This window comes from Mustelus asterias, chromosome 2, assembly GCF_964213995.1.
Source record: "Mustelus asterias chromosome 2, sMusAst1.hap1.1, whole genome shotgun sequence".
Classification (NCBI taxonomy): Eukaryota; Metazoa; Chordata; class Chondrichthyes; order Carcharhiniformes; family Triakidae; genus Mustelus; species Mustelus asterias.
This window is the reverse complement of record NC_135802.1, coordinates 35838429-35854081: the sequence shown is the minus strand read 5'-3', so window position 1 is coordinate 35854081 and position 15653 is coordinate 35838429. Positions and strand designations below refer to the sequence as shown.

The 15653-nt window shown below is 41.6% G+C and overlaps 1 protein-coding gene across 3 annotated transcripts in view; it reads right to left on the bottom strand.

The window, feature by feature from the left end:
- Window positions 1–9186, bottom strand: part of LOC144506915 (enhancer of polycomb homolog 1-like) — a 223362-nt gene extending 214176 nt beyond the window's left edge. The window contains exon 1 of one of the 3 annotated variants that reach the window (XR_013499977.1): window positions 8856–9134. The gene's annotated coding sequence lies outside the window, so the exon portion shown is untranslated. Of the gene's footprint in view, window positions 1–8855 lie in introns of all 3 variants that reach the window. The other 2 variants (XM_078233300.1, XM_078233313.1) reach the window with 2 other exon arrangements.
- Window positions 9187–15653: the final 6467 nt, after the last annotated feature.

The following is a 15653-nucleotide window of genomic DNA, read 5'->3' as shown; positions in this document are numbered from 1 at the left end:
TGATGGACCTTCAGACACTGAATTTCCAGGACTTGCTGTTTTTGTTCAATTATTCTCTTACAGGGCAGGTTGCACGTGGGCTTGAAGACCTGTTAATCAAATTGTAATTTGATCAAAAACTGTAAATAACTCAATCATCCAAAATAGACATGTTTTTCACTGGAACCAGTGTGCGAGAAAACGGAGTCCAATATTTATTGGACAGGGAAATCAACCCAACCCAATATTCTTTTCTACCATCTTCAATTAAAATTGAAGTACTAACTGGTTGAGTTATAAAATGTACAGTTAGTACTTCAATTTTAATTGAAGATGGTAGAAAGGAATATTGGGTTGGGTTGATTTCCCTGTCCAATAAATATTGGACTCCCTTTTCTCGTGCACTGGTTCCAGTGAAAAACATGTCTATTTTGGATGATTGAATACATTTTACTAATGATGCTCTAGGTGTTGGAATTGAGAATTTTTCATGTTGATCAGTGACATTAGCTTCACTCTCTGATGTACATAATAGAAAGGATGCATTATAGCATTTCTCAATTAGTAATGGAGCTACTGCATATTCTAAAGGTGATGGTTTATACAACATGAGCTTTGATGTTCTGTCTGAAAGAGTACAAAAAGATCCAACACCAAACAATATTGCAGACAAGCAGCTGGAATGATTTAACATTCCCCACAGTCAACTGTAGTTAAATCTCTTCTTAGTTGATGCCTCAGCCATAGGAGGACATTCAGGTTCCAAAAATTCAGTTTCGAGAGTTAGTCAGATATGGAGCAATGTAACTCTTACATATAAATGCAGACATTTCCTGACTTCTTAGATGTTGAATCATGTTGGGAAGCTGATTCCACAAGTGCTGGCACCTTGCCCAAACGACCATTCTTCATGGGTGAAGCAGCACAATGCATGTTGGCAAGACACAGAAGGATAATGTGGCTGAGCTTGATCATGACCTTGTCTAACATCCACACTGATGGATCCCACATTTCAGCAGGAGTCACAAAGAACTAACACATTACTTGGGATGTCAAGGCTTTGGAGCACAAAGCTTTACCAGAATGATACTACTGATAAGGGACTTTATAGTTACGTGAAGAAACGGGAGAAGCTAGGTTTGTTCTCCTTGGAACAATTGAACCAAGATGACATTTAAACAAATGTATTCAAAATCATGATGGTTTTGTTAGATTAAATAAGGAGAAACAGTTTCTATCAGTAGATGGTTTAGTAACCAAACTTAATTGATAAAAGAACCAGAGGACATTTTAAAATGTAGCATGTAATGCTCTGCAATGAACTCGATAAAGGAGTGGTCAAAGAAATTTCAATGACAACTTTCTAAAAGGAACTGGATGCATACTTGCAATTGAAAACACTGGAGTCTTGGAGAACAGCAGAGGATTGGGACTTAACAAATAACTCTTAAAAGAACTGACTCTTCCCCTGATTGGGAAATGGATCTTGATTTGACTTATTATTGTCACATGTATCAACATACAATGAAAAGTATTGTTTCTTCCGCACTATACAGACAAAGCATACCGTTCATTGAGAAGGAAATGAGAGAATGCAGAATGTAGTGTTACAGTCATAGCTAGGGTGTAGAGAAAGATCAACTTAATGCAAGGCATTAAGTCTGACAGCAGCAGGGAAGAAGCTATTCTTGAGTCGGTTGGTACGTGACCTCAGACTTTTCTATCTTCTTCTGCGCCTTATGAAATTAGCCTGGAATCACTGGGACCACAATTGAGGACAACTAACTCAGCAAAGGTCAAAGATTAAAACTTAAGATTTGCCTACCTTCTATGGCATTTTTTTTTTAAAAAATCACAAAAATTAAAATGAGATCTGATTGACTATTTCATTTCTCCCATGCCCCAAAAATGGAGAAATTAAAAAGGTAAAGGCCAAAATTCACAACGGGAGTAAAAGGGTAGCAGAGTTGAATAAATCATATAAACATACAAATTAGGAGCAGAAGGCGGCCATTCAGACCCTAGAGCCTGCTCCGCCATTAAATAAGATCATGGCTGCTCTGTGTTTCCAATTCCACATTCCCATCTACCTCTGATAGATTCTTGTTAGGTAAAGGAATCAAAGGCTATCTACCCCCGCCTTAAAAATATATTCAATGACCTTGCCTCCACCACCTTCTGAAGCCAAGTCCCAAAGTTGCATAACCCTCAAGAGAAAAGAAAAGGGTGACTCCTAATTTTAAAATAGTTCAGGACTCACTCACCAAGATTGAGTTGTAAAAAGGGGTAGGAGTGTGTCAGCAAGATAAAGGAAAACCTCCTTTGTTCTGAGGTCCTGGATAAGAATGAAAATGAGTAAGAGCGCATGGAGTCTGATCTTAAACTGCGAGGGCATAGAAATAACATGTTGGCTAGTGTATTTGAAACTTGAAAGGAATGTAAAATTAAAAGTCCAGTGGAGCACTTGATCATAATTGGTCTTGAAGGAAAGAAAATGCATTTTTAATCCTGGAATTCAGTACGCACTTTTTCTCTTGCCTTAAATACCAATTTCTGGTGTTCCTTGTGGACCCAATCCCTGAGGCATATCAGAACATCTACAAAGCAGGAAAGTAATACCAAAATGGTGGTGCACGATCAGGTGAAAGATTGTTTGTGCTGAAAAATGACACACAGAACTAAGATAGCCTTGATGAATATAGGAAGTGCAGGGATGAAGTAGAAAAGGAAACAAAGAGGGGGAATGAATAAAAGATTAGCAAGTAAAGTTAAAGAAAAACCAAAGATGTTTTACCAATATACTAATGGTTGGTTAAGGAAAAAAGTGGGGCAAAGTAGTGATGAAGACAGGAACTTGTGTGTTGATGCAGAGGCAGTGAGAATGGTTTTAAATAAATATTTTGTCTCCATGTTTATAAAGGCAAGGGATGGTGCAGATATAATAGTCCAGGAGGAACACTGAGATATTGGATGGGATAATCATAAAGAGAGAGGAAGTACTCAAAGGGTTGAAATCCTTGAACGTTGATAAGTCTCCAGGGCCAGATGGACTGTTTCCGAGGCTGCTAAAGGAGATCAGGGAGGATATAACAGATGCTCAAAGGATGATGTTCCAATCCTCAACTAGATACAGGGGAGGTGTTGGAGAATTAGAGAAATGCAAATGCAGTTCCATTGTTTAAAAAGAGATCAAAAGAAATGCCAAACAATTATAGGCCTGTTAGTCTTACATCAGTGGAGGGCAAATTAGTAGAATCAATCCTGAGAGATAGGTTTAATGTAGAAACACATGGACTACAAGGATGGTCAGCATGGATTTGTTAAAGGAAGCTCTTGCTTCACAAACATGATTGAATTTTTTGAGGAAGGGACAAGAACGGTTGATGAAGATAATACAGTAGATGTTGTGTACATGGATTTTAGCGAGGCGTTTGACAAGGTCCCACATAACAGATTGGTCAAAAAAGTAAAAGTCCATGGGATACAGGGCAATGTGACAAAGTGGATCAAAAGTTGGCTTAGTGACAGGAAACAAAGGATAATGGTCAATGGATGCCCTTGCGAATGGAAAGTTGTTTCAAGTGGTGTTCCACAGAGCTTGCTGTTGGGAACAGTGGATAGTGTAGAGGACAGCTACAATCTACAAAATGATGTCAATGGATTAGTGGAGTGGGTGGTAAATTGACAGATGGGTTTTAACATAGAGAAGTGTGAGATAATGCATTTAGGGAGATCAAACAGTTCTAGAGAATACACAATAAATGGGAATATACTAAGAGGTGTAGATGAAGTGAGGGATCTTGGCGTACAAGTACACAGGTCACTAAACACAGCAGTTTAAGGAGACAACATTGTAAAGAAGGCATTGGGAATTCTCTTCTTCATTGGCTGAGGTATAGAATATAAAAGTAAGGATATAATGTCGGAATTGTATAAAACACTGGTGAGGCCACAACTGGAGTATTGTGGGCAGTTCTGGTCATCATATTACAGGAAGGACATAATTGCTCTGGTGAGAGTGCAGAGGAGGTTTACAAGAATGGTGCCAGGGCTAGGAAAGTGTAGCTATAAGGAGAGATTGGATTGTTGAGGTTATTTTCCTTGGAACAAAGAAGGCCGAGATAAAGGTGTACAAAACCATGAGGGAAAGAAATCGAGTGGACAGGATAAAATTGTTTCCCTTGGTAGAGAATCCTAGAACCAGGGGACATAGATTCAACATAAGTGGCAGTAGGTGTAGAGGGGATAGGAGGAAGAACTTTCTTTTTATTTTAAATGCAAAGGTGGTGGGTGTCTGGAATTTGCTGCCCGAGTTGGTGGTGGAGGCAGAAACCCTAAACTCTTAAAAAGTACGTGGATCTGCACCTTACATGCTGTATGTTACAGGTGCAGGTATATGCATGCTGTATGGGCCAGGTGCAGGAAGGAGAGATTAGAAAGGGCATCTCGGGCTGGCATGGACAAGATGAGCTGAATGGCCTCCTTAGTGCTGTAACTTTTCTATGTTTCGACGGCTCTATGGAATGAGGGCAGTGTGGTGTAAATATTTCTGGATTGAATATCATGTTAAGAGTGCCACGCTTAATATTTTATGTAGAATCCTTATAACCAGTGAGAGAAGATTTTCAACTAGTCAGTCGGTGATGGAGTTGATTATTCAACATACACAAATACTTGAATGTATGAGCTGATCAAGGTGCCTAAACTATTTTTAAAATGTTGATAGAGAGAAATGATTTCCTCTGGGTGAGAGAAATCAAGACAAGAGAATGTACAACACTAAGCTGGATGGCAGTGTGTGCTGTGAGGAGGATGCCAAGAGACTGCAGGGTGACTTGGACAGGCTGGCTGAGTGGGCAAATACAATATAATGTGGATAAATGTGAGGTTATCCACTTTGGTAGCAAAAACAGGAAGGAAGATTGTCTGAATGGTGGCAGTTTAGGAAAAGGGGAAGTGCAACATGACCTGGTGTCATGGTGGAACACTCTCTGAAGGTTGGCATGCAGGTACAGCAAGCAGTGAGGAAAGCTAATGGCCTGCATGGCAAGAGGATTTGAGTATAGGAGGAAAGATGTCTTTCTGCAGTTATACAGGTCCTTGATGAAGCCACACCTCGAGTATTGTGTGCAGTTTGGTCTCCTAGTCTGAGGAAGAACATTCTTGTTATTGAGGGAGTCCAGCAAAGGTTCACCAGACTGATTCCTGGAATGGCAGGACTGACACATGGAGAGACTGGATAAAATGAGCTTGTACTCACTGGAATTTAGAAGAATGAGAGGGATCCCTTAGAAACATAACATCCTGATGGGACTGGACGGGCTAGATGCAGGAAGAATGTTCCCAGTGTTGGGGAATTCCAGAACTAGGGGTCAGAGTCTAAGAATAAGCGGTATGCCATTGAGGACTGAGATGAGGAAGAACTTCTTCATTCACTGTTGTGAACCTGTGGAATTCTCTACCACAGAAAGCTGTTGGGGCCAGTTCATTAAATATGTTCAAGAGGGAGCTGGACATGGTCCTTGTGGCTAAAGGGATCAAAGGGTATGGAGAGAAAGCAGGAATGGGATACTGAAAGTGCCCGATCAACCATGATCATATTGAACAGTGGTGCAGGCTCAAAGGACCAAATGGCCTCCTCCTGGACCTATTTTCTATGTATTCGTAAAATGAAAACTGGCCATCCAAGAGCAAAATCATGAATCACTTTTTCAAAGGATAACACAAATTGGAACTGTTTCCACAAAAGGCTGTGAATGCTACAAAAATTGAAGCTTTGCAGGCTGAGATGGATACATTTATGTTATGGAAGGGTATTAGGGAACTTTTTTCCGGCTATAGAGCAAAGACAGGTGCGTACAAGGACTTAGGGAGCAGCCATGATCTAATTGAGTTGTGGAGTAGGTTCAATGGATTGAATGTTCCTGTGGCTATGAATCCAGGCACCAAGAGGTGAGAGAGTACACCATGCAACCCTTACAATTTTTAATGTCACATTGTTTTCAATATAAAGTATACCATTCACTTTCCTCCTTTAAAAATACAAAAACACAAGCAATAGTGAATCAATGCTAACTTCAATTGCAGAATGGAAGTTATAATGTAAACTCCTCAAAAACTAGACAGACGGGAAATAAAGGCACACCCTTACAGTTCTGAGTTACATACTGGTACAAGGGATACAAAATGGATTCACAGTATGAAAATGAGTCCACCATTTCATCAGCACTCCTTGTCTTTTCATAACCAAGGACACTGAGGTGGTGACTGCAGTCACTCCTGTGCACCTATGTGTTAGAATCCATGGCCAGAGAGGTCTATGTTCCGCATTGGTTCGCTACATGCTTCATTTAATGAGGGCATGCAAAAATATTCCTTACAATTGCACCATGTTACCAGTGAGTGGGAAACCTTATTTGCTGCAGCAAGTTGAATTAACAGCTGTCTTCTGGATGGTTCTAAATCAAATCTAAATTTATCTTTGAAGACAAATGAACACATATGTTGACAACCAATGCGAATTACGGTCACATAAATCTTGGGCGCCAGAAGTGTCCATGATTTGAGCCTTCAGTGGCACAATGAAATATTTCTGGTATTTCTTATTAATTTAGTCTTTTTGATGAAATTGCGGACCACTCTCAGTAATTTTAGAAATATATCATGGATTACTTCCGCAGAGGCAGATCAGTACCTGGTGCTCTCCACGGATTAAAAAAAAATACTGGTCAGACATGGTGAGGTGCCCTGGCGCACCCAGCACCTGAGGACTAATCTCTGGCTGCATTGAATTATTGAGAAATAACAATGCAAATATGACTATAAATAATAACTGCTCTTTTGCAAATGTAGAACAACAATGGCCACACGTACTCATCCTTTAAGATCCTATCCGAGTGTTGCTGTGGGGTGTTTCTAGAGCACTAAGGTCTGGGTGATATTTTCACATATGGGATTTAACAATGTAGGTTTTAAACACATCTTCAAGTCCGTCATCTACTCTCGTTAAAAATCAAATCACCCCAGCTTTAACTCCAACTCAAGGCCTCGAGTTTAAATCCAAGATGCCCTATACCCTTATGTAATTGTTTTAGAAATGTACACTCATTTCACACAAAAGCAGAAAATCAACTCCATGGGCGTTTACTTGGTGGTGGTGGGGGGGGGGGGGGGGGGGGGAGAATGGGAAGAGACATTAATCCTGTGTCATAATGAAAACTATGCAACCTTTTATTTTATCTGCATTGGTCATTATTACCACCGTCACTTTTTACATTACAAAACTTGGGAAGGGGAAAAAAATGGCACCTGGTTTCTGCAGTAATACATCTCCCCGATTCAATAACGTGATAGATAGATGGATACACACACACAATTTTAAAAACTCAATAGAAAAGGATGAGATAAGTTACAAAGAATCGTTTGAAGATTTTGCAAAGAGGAACAGGGGAGTTAAGAGAGATCCATCGGATTCTCAGTAAAATGAAAGTGTTCCCGTTTGATACAATTTATCCAGTCCCCGCCCCTGTGGTGAGAGGCAGTAGGAGCAAGCAGTACATTTTAAACAGGGGCCCCACCAAGATGAGCGGAAGATCATGCTTTTTTTCAAAAAAAAAGGTTCAATAATCCCTAGGCAAAAAAAATGGAAGGTTAGGAGGGTAGAGTGGGCGCCTTTTCCCCCTTCTCTCTATTCTCCCCTCAGCCTGTAAACCCTTTCCCCTCATTCAAACACTTTTTAAAATAAAACAAGAATATATTACATTATATTGATTTTACGCCCGCCCCCATTTTTTTTTGCCTTCCCCCCCTTTCAATTTGGTCAAATCGACATTAAATCCAAAGTCCCTCAGAAGCACAAAACAGCGCCACCAACAACAGTCAGTCAGTGCAAACAATCCGAGCGTCGGTAAATCCACCACCGTGTGCAAAAATTAAAATAAATAAGAGCCCCCCTTCCCCAATGCATCGGAAAATACGCCCAACTTTTCAATGTTTTAAACGTCCAATTAAGCGGCTTTAAAATTCCAAAACACACTTTAAAAATATAGAAATATTGGGGAGGGGGAAAGGGGAGAGACAGTTCTCCAGACCTGGGCACCAATGGCGCGGAACAGGGAACATGAATTTGCAAAAGACAAGAGGAGCAGCGACCATTAGTCCAGCCATAACTTAATATAAAAGGCAGCTAAAGATGTCACCCAGCACCTCTCTCTCTCTCAAAGCCAAGGGTAGCCAACAATGTCTCAGCAGTTCAAACCTCACCCCCCCCCCCGCCATCTCCATTATTAAAAAGAGTTACATTTATCAGCCTACCATTCAACATGGAAAATTCACCACATTTTTTTGGTGTCTTTTTTAAAAATAAAATGCCCTTTAACGTGGGAATTTTGCTTCTAGGGAAATAATCTCATTTTTGTCTCCTGTGGGGGGTTGGGCGCAAGGGGGGAGGGGGGGAGAGAGAGACAGAAAGAGAAAAGAAGAAAAAAAAGTCCCGACTCGATCCAATAAAGTTATTTTGGAAACTATTGATATTTCTCTCGTATCGCCGGACGGTGTGTAAAAGCCTCTTAAAGGAAAAACTAAATGTTACATATTCCCTTCCCTCAGCATTCTCTTCAAAAAAAAACACATACACACACTGCTGGCAATTATCAGTATCTTTTTAGCCACGATTGACGCGACAGCATGGGCGGAATCGAACCCGATGCAAAAGGGAATTAGACTCGTCATCTTTTCCCCCCCATGCTGCTGTTAAATTTACAATATATTAGATACACACATCAAACGCTAAGTTCCACCAAACAAGATTTTAATTAGCTGCGAATTTAACGAGGATGAGAATTATATATATTTTTTTCTCCCCCCTCAAAACTCACCAGTCTGTATCCAAGGGAAGATGTTGACAAGCCCTGTCCGAAACGATTATCGGAAGATCTCTGATGTTACTTGTGCTTTAGGAACAACAGCAGGCGATGCAGGCAAGAAGAAGCCTATTCTATCATATCAAACAGCCCCAGCCGATCGCTGTTTGCAAACGTTTCGTTGCCCTTCCCACCTGACAGCACAGCTCTGTGATCAGAGGGAGGAGGAAGGGGGGGTGGGGGTGGGAGGCTGGAAACAGCCCTGTGTTATCACTAAGATTTAAACACAAGCACAGAAGACTTGGGGGTTAACAACTTTGCAATGGCTAATAGGCGCCTTGTGATTGGGTGGCGAGTGTCACCAATCACCTGTAGAGAGCTGATGTCTGCTCAGCTCACTCTCACTGGCACAAGTTGAGGTTTTTAAAGGAACAAAAAAAAATCTGCCAATAATCCACTTCTCCCACAGATTCTCCTCTTCCCCATCGCACTGTGTCTATTTTTCCCTTTTAAAAAAAAACAAATCTTTGTGAATGATATTGCTATGGCCTGAATCATTTTCTTTAGCCACACCCTCCCCTACATCAGTCGATTTTTATGATGCAATAATATTCACCAAAAAGTATCTTTTTTTCTGAGAGAAATCACATTACATTTCTTCAGTTGTGCCCCCCCCCCCCCCGTGAGGCATGCGGCTCCCCCTTCTAAGCTCTTTATTTAAATGTATTTATAAGGCAGAAAAGGCTGAGGGGAGGGTGAACAGTTTGGATTTAACTACGTTACAAAGAGGGTGGCGACTGTGTGGAATGAACGGTTGTTATAAGGCCATGAAGAGACTGTGGATTTTTTTTTAAAGGGAGCATTAGATAGATATTTGAGACGGTGGGCGACTGAGAAGCATGGACTGTAGTTTTTTTTTCTTCCCAGTTATGTATTTTGCTGGATTCTAAAATGTAAGTAAAATTAATATTTTCAAAATAATTAATTTGGTTACAAGGTGGATCAGGCGATCAGATCAGGCAGAGAGCTTGAGAACCAGGTTTATGGGGGTGATGCTTCAAGTACTTGCAGGCATTTGGTTGATGCATTTTGTATCATGAGAATGAACCCGGATGGTTAAACAAAATAACGTATAAATGTTGTATCAGAATGAAGACAGGCTCCTCCGCTGTATAGGCCACGCTTCAACTCAGGCCTCCCCTTCCCAAATAAACATATAGAAATGCCTGTAAAATATGCAAAAACAAATTTAAAGGTTTGAATGTAAAATACTGGAAACCATACAATGAACAAATTGCTTCTCAACAACCATCAACAAGAAACAAAATTTAACATTGCTTAACCCTCCACAAAATGATTTTTATAGACGAGCAGGTCTTCCATAGCATTCCATAGCATTCCATAGCATCGATTCAAGTCGGAGTTTTTATCAGAATCGGTGTATTATGATAAGTGACAATACTAGGGATACTGATTTATAGAGAAACCCTGGGACCCGGAAGTACTGGGAAGAGGGCCCAGTTTACTGGGTAATGTTCTCATGACCCTAGCAGTATTTTGTGAATTGGAGCACTGGAGGAGTAGTAGGTCTGATGTTTCCAACAATATTGGAAAGCGAGATTCTTGGAAGATTGAGACAGTTCCTGGGATCTAGGATCCATAGAGGAGGGATAGTGCAATTTGGGAGCATTATGAAAGGTGGCATCAAGTTCAGGATACATTGATAATGATCCTTGATCAAGAAGAATGAGAATGGGATCTCAAGGTCCACGAACCTGAAAGTCACAGGATCTGGAAATGGGTAAGAGTCTAGGAGTGGCAGAATTGGAGTTCAATCGGACTGTTGATCACCAATTTTTACAGATGCACCATAGAAAGCATCCTTTCCGGATGTATCACAACTTGGTATGGCTCCTGCTCTGACCAAGACCGCAAGAAACTACAAAGGGTTGTGAATGTAGCCCAGTCCATCATGCAAACCAGCCTCCCATCCATTGACTCTGTCTACATTTTCTACTGCCTCGGAAAAGCAGCCAGCAGAAGCAAGGACTCCACGCACCCAGGACATTCTCTCTTCCACCTTCTTCCGTCAGGAAAAAGATACGAAAGTCTGAGAACACATATCAACTGATTCAAGAACAGCTTTTTTCCTGCCACCATTAGACTTTTCAATGGACGTACCAAAAATTAAGCTGATCATTCTCAACACCTTATCTGTAACTAGAACACTATATTCTGCACTCGCTCCTTTCCTTCGCCCCTATGTACTCTATGAATGGTATGTTCTGTGTATAGAATGCAAGAAAAAATACTTTTCACTATATCCCAATACATGTGTCAATGATACGTCAAATCAAACTCAAACCAAATCAATGACTGGGGAAGAGGCTTCAGAGTACTGGAGTAGACATACATGTTCAATGTCAATCATAAGAGTGGCTTGGAGTACCACCACAGACCGAGCTGGCTGGATCCTAAAGGACATAGTTGCTAGATTGGGATCAGGGCAGGAGGTGAGGGAATCAACAAGAGAGAAAACATACTTGACCTCATTCTCACCAAGCTGCCTGCCACAAGTCCATGACAGTAGTGGCAGGAGTGACCACCGCACGGTCCTTGTGGAGACGAAATCCCATCTTCACCTTGAGGATACCCTCTGTTGTGTTGTGTGATACTACCACCGTGCTAAATGGGACAGACTTCAAGCAGATCTAGCAGCTCAAAACTGGGCATCCATGAGATCCTGTGGGCCATCGGTAGCAGCAGAATTATACTCAAACGCAATCTGTAACCTCATGACCCTGGTTCAATGGAGAGTGCAGGGGGGAATACCAGGAGCAAGACCAGGCATATCTAAAAATGAGGTGTCAACCTGGTGAAGCTACAAAACAGGACTACTTGCATGCCAAACAGGATAAGCTGCAAGTAATAGAGTTAAGTGATCCCACAACCAACCAATCAGATCTAAGCTCTGCAATCCTGCCACATCCAGTTGTGAATGGTGGTGGACAATAAAACAACTCACTGGAGGAGGAGGCTCCACAAATATCCCCAATCTCAGTGATGAAGGAGCCCAGCACATAAGTGCAAAAAATAAGGCTAATGCATTCATAACAATCTTCAGCCAGAAGTGCCAAGTGGATTTTGGCCTCCTCCAGAGGCCCCAGCATCACAGATGTCAGTCGCTGGGTCAAAATCCTGGAATTCCCTCCCAAACAGCGCTGTGGGTGTACCAACACCTCAGGGACTGCAGTGATTCAAGAAAGCAGCTCACCACCACCTTCTCAGGGGCAGCTAAGGATGAGCAATAAATGTTGGTCTAGCCAGCATTGCCCACATCCCATAAAATGAATTTTTAAAAATTATTTTAGTAGGAGGGAGCGTACATCCCCATTAAGATACCAGGCCCCAAATCTCCTCCCCAGCTGGCCTACTTCCTCTGTGCTTTAAAGTATCCCTGTATTCTGTCCCCACCTTTCAACACTTTGCCCATTGTCAACCAGATTCTGTTCCTTGGATTGGTCCTCTTAAGGATGAATATTCTGTTTCTTGACTAAAGGCCAGAAAATTCTGGATAAATAGTGCGCAGTTCCTCATATGCATGTGCTAGAAATGTAGAGGAGTAAAATTTACCTTTTGGTTAATGTGTTTGCAGTCTTATAAGGAATCCAACTAGGATTCACTAAAAATTTCACTAAAATAACTTAGGTTGTAAAACCCTCAAATTTTCATTGCTTTCGTGATTTGCAAGCTGATATCCGCAAAATGAAAATCCATACAGCTTCAGAAATAGTTCAGAAGGAAGAGTATATTTTTTATTCAGTACAATATCATAGAATAGAATCATCCAACGGTAACACCAGAGAAGGAAGTTATTCAGCCCATCCAGTCTGTTCGAGCCCTCTGGAAGAGCAATTTATCCAGTGCTCGTCCTCACCATTTCCCCATAGCCCTGCAAATTTTCCTTTTCAGGTTTTGAAAACTTCATTCGTCCCCACCTCTACCACACTCTCAGCAGTTAATTCCACATCCTAAGCACTCACTGTGTTTAAAAAAAGCTTTTCCACAGATCTCCATTGCTTCTTCTGGCAATAATCTGTGCCCCCGGTCTTGATTCTTCCATCAATGGGAATAATTTTTCTTTTCTTATTTTTTCCCAGGTTGACTCAGCCAGCATTTATTGCCCATCCCTAATTTCCTTTGAGCAGGTGGTGGCGAGTCACCTTCTCGAACCACTGCAGTCCATGTAGATACGCCCACAATGCCGTTAGGAAGGGAGTTCCAGAATCTTGACCCAGCGACAATGAAGGAACAGCAATATAGTTCCAAGTCAGGGTGGTCAATGGCTTGGAGGGAAACCTGCAGGAGGTGGAGTTTCCATGCATACACTGTCCTTGTCCTTCTAGGTGGTAAAAGCCGTTGGTTCACTAGTTGACCCCAGGTATGGAGGGAGTTTCTTATGAGGAGAATTTAAGTAGGTTGGGACTGTACTCATTGGAGTTCAGAATAATAAAAGGCAACTTTATTGAGACGTATAGAATTCTCGGGTGCTTGACAGGGTGGATGCTGAGAGATTGTTTCCCCTTGTGGGGGAGTCGGTTGCCTAAAAAAATTGCGATAACAGATCCTCAGAGAGGAATTAAAATGCAATTGTATCGTAGTTAAGATCTTAGATTAAACCCTATCAGATCTCTTGCAGATGAGGGAAGACTTATCTCTCACAAAGGCAGTACAGATAGTGTGATAGACCAAGCTGGAGAAGCAATACAGAACTGTTGTTCGTGGGGAAAGTAATATCCCTCGAACAGAATGGGTGTCTAACAGAAAAGAGAAAGGCATTGAAGTAAGAGCCTTGAAATGAAATCAGGGAAAAGAACCATCTTGAAATGCTGTCTATGTAGCAGGCACCATGGGTGGCATGGTGGCACAGTGGTTAACACTGCTACCTCACAGTGCCATGGACCCCTGTTCAATTCCAGCCTTGGGTGACTTGTCTGTGTGGAGTTTGCACATTCTCCCCGTGTCTGCGTGGGTTTCCTCCGGATGCTCCAGTTTCCTCCCACATTCCAAGGATATGCGGGTTAGATGGATTGGCCATGCTAAATTGCCCCTTAGTGTCAGGGGCATTAGCAGGGTAAATACGTGGAGTTACGGGGATAGGGCCTGGGTGGGATTGATGTCGGTGCAAGCTCGATGGGCCGAATGGTCTCTTTCTGCACTGTAGGGATTCAATGTTTCTATGAATAACCTGCACGAGAGAGATCTTGGGGTTCAAGTCTATAGCTCCCTGAAAGTGACCACACAAGTAGATAGAGTGGTAAAGAAGACATATAGCATGCTTGCCTTTATTGGTTGGGGAATTGAGTACAAAAGTCAGGATGTCATGTTGAAGCTTTATAAAACTTTAGTTAGGCCACACTTCGAGTATTGCATTCAATTCTGGCACATTACAGGAAGGATGGAGAGGGTGCAGAAGAGGTTTACCAGGATGCTGCCTAGATAGAGGATATGAGCTATAAGGAGAGGCGGGACAAACTAGGATTGTTTTCTCTGAAGCAATGGAGACTGAGGGGAGACCTGATAGAAGTCTATAAAATTATGAGAGGCATTGATAGGGTTGACAATCAGAATCTTTTACCCAGAGTTGAAATGTCTAATCCTAGAGGACATGCACTTAAAGTGAGAGTGGGTAAGTTCAAAGGAGTCGTGAGGGGAAGTTTTTTACATAGAAAGTGGTAGGTGTCTGGACCGCGTCACCAGGGGTGGTGGTGCAGGCAGACATGATAGGGGCATTTCAGGGGATTTTAGTTAAACTCATGAATATGCAAGGAATAGAGGGAAATGGACCAAGGGTAGGCAGAAGGGGTTAGTTTAATTTAGTGTCATGTTCGACACAACATCATGGGCCGAAGGGCCTGTTCCTGTGCTGTACTGTTCTATGTTCTATGTTCTAAGAGGGAAGAATGCCCAGCAGGGGGAGCAGAGCCCCACAACGGTGGAAAGTTAGGACATTTTAAAATTGTCTGCTGATCTAAAATACATGTAGCTTGCAGGAAGAAAGAGAAAATAACAAGGTCAAGTCAGATCCAAGGAGTGGAAGAGCCACAGAAAAATCAAATTACCTTCCTGGGAGAAGCTAACAAAGAGAAAATTATTATTGGAGCATTAAATTAGATGGTCAACCCACAGAATTCAAGCCAGGTACAGGCACACATGTTTCAGTATTATCTGATGAAGCAGAGTTGTTTGAAAATATTATTACACATTACATTCATTCTCCATTCTGTTGCAAGATTCAGGAGGGAGTACGCTGAAAGTTGTGAGCCAACACATGGCGAGATTAAGATACAAGGATAAAGGCATTATTGAACCCCTGTGTGTTATACAGAACTAGGAGTCATCAGAACTGAGCAGAAAATAACGTTTGCAATTGAGTCTGATTTACAAGTTGATGAAACTGCTGATGAGTAGTCCGGTAATGTATTTAGAAAAGAACTTCTATCTCTACTTTCAGATTTAGGAAACCTGCAGACAGAATATCATGTAACCATAAGGTTATTCCTCTTCACAACGAGTAAGGTCACTCACTCACTCTTGGACAAAATCAAAAGTGAGATAGAACACATGTTACAGCAAGGGGTCATCTCTGCAGTGACCATGCTGTTAAAGTGATGTTCTGGAATAGTCACAGTGCTAAAGCCTAATGGTTAAATCTGAATTTGTGTGGACTTGACTCAATTGGCCAAGTCAACAATGCACAAAATCCACCCACGTCACCAGCAATTGTAACAGCGCGAATATCATCTTCAAGCT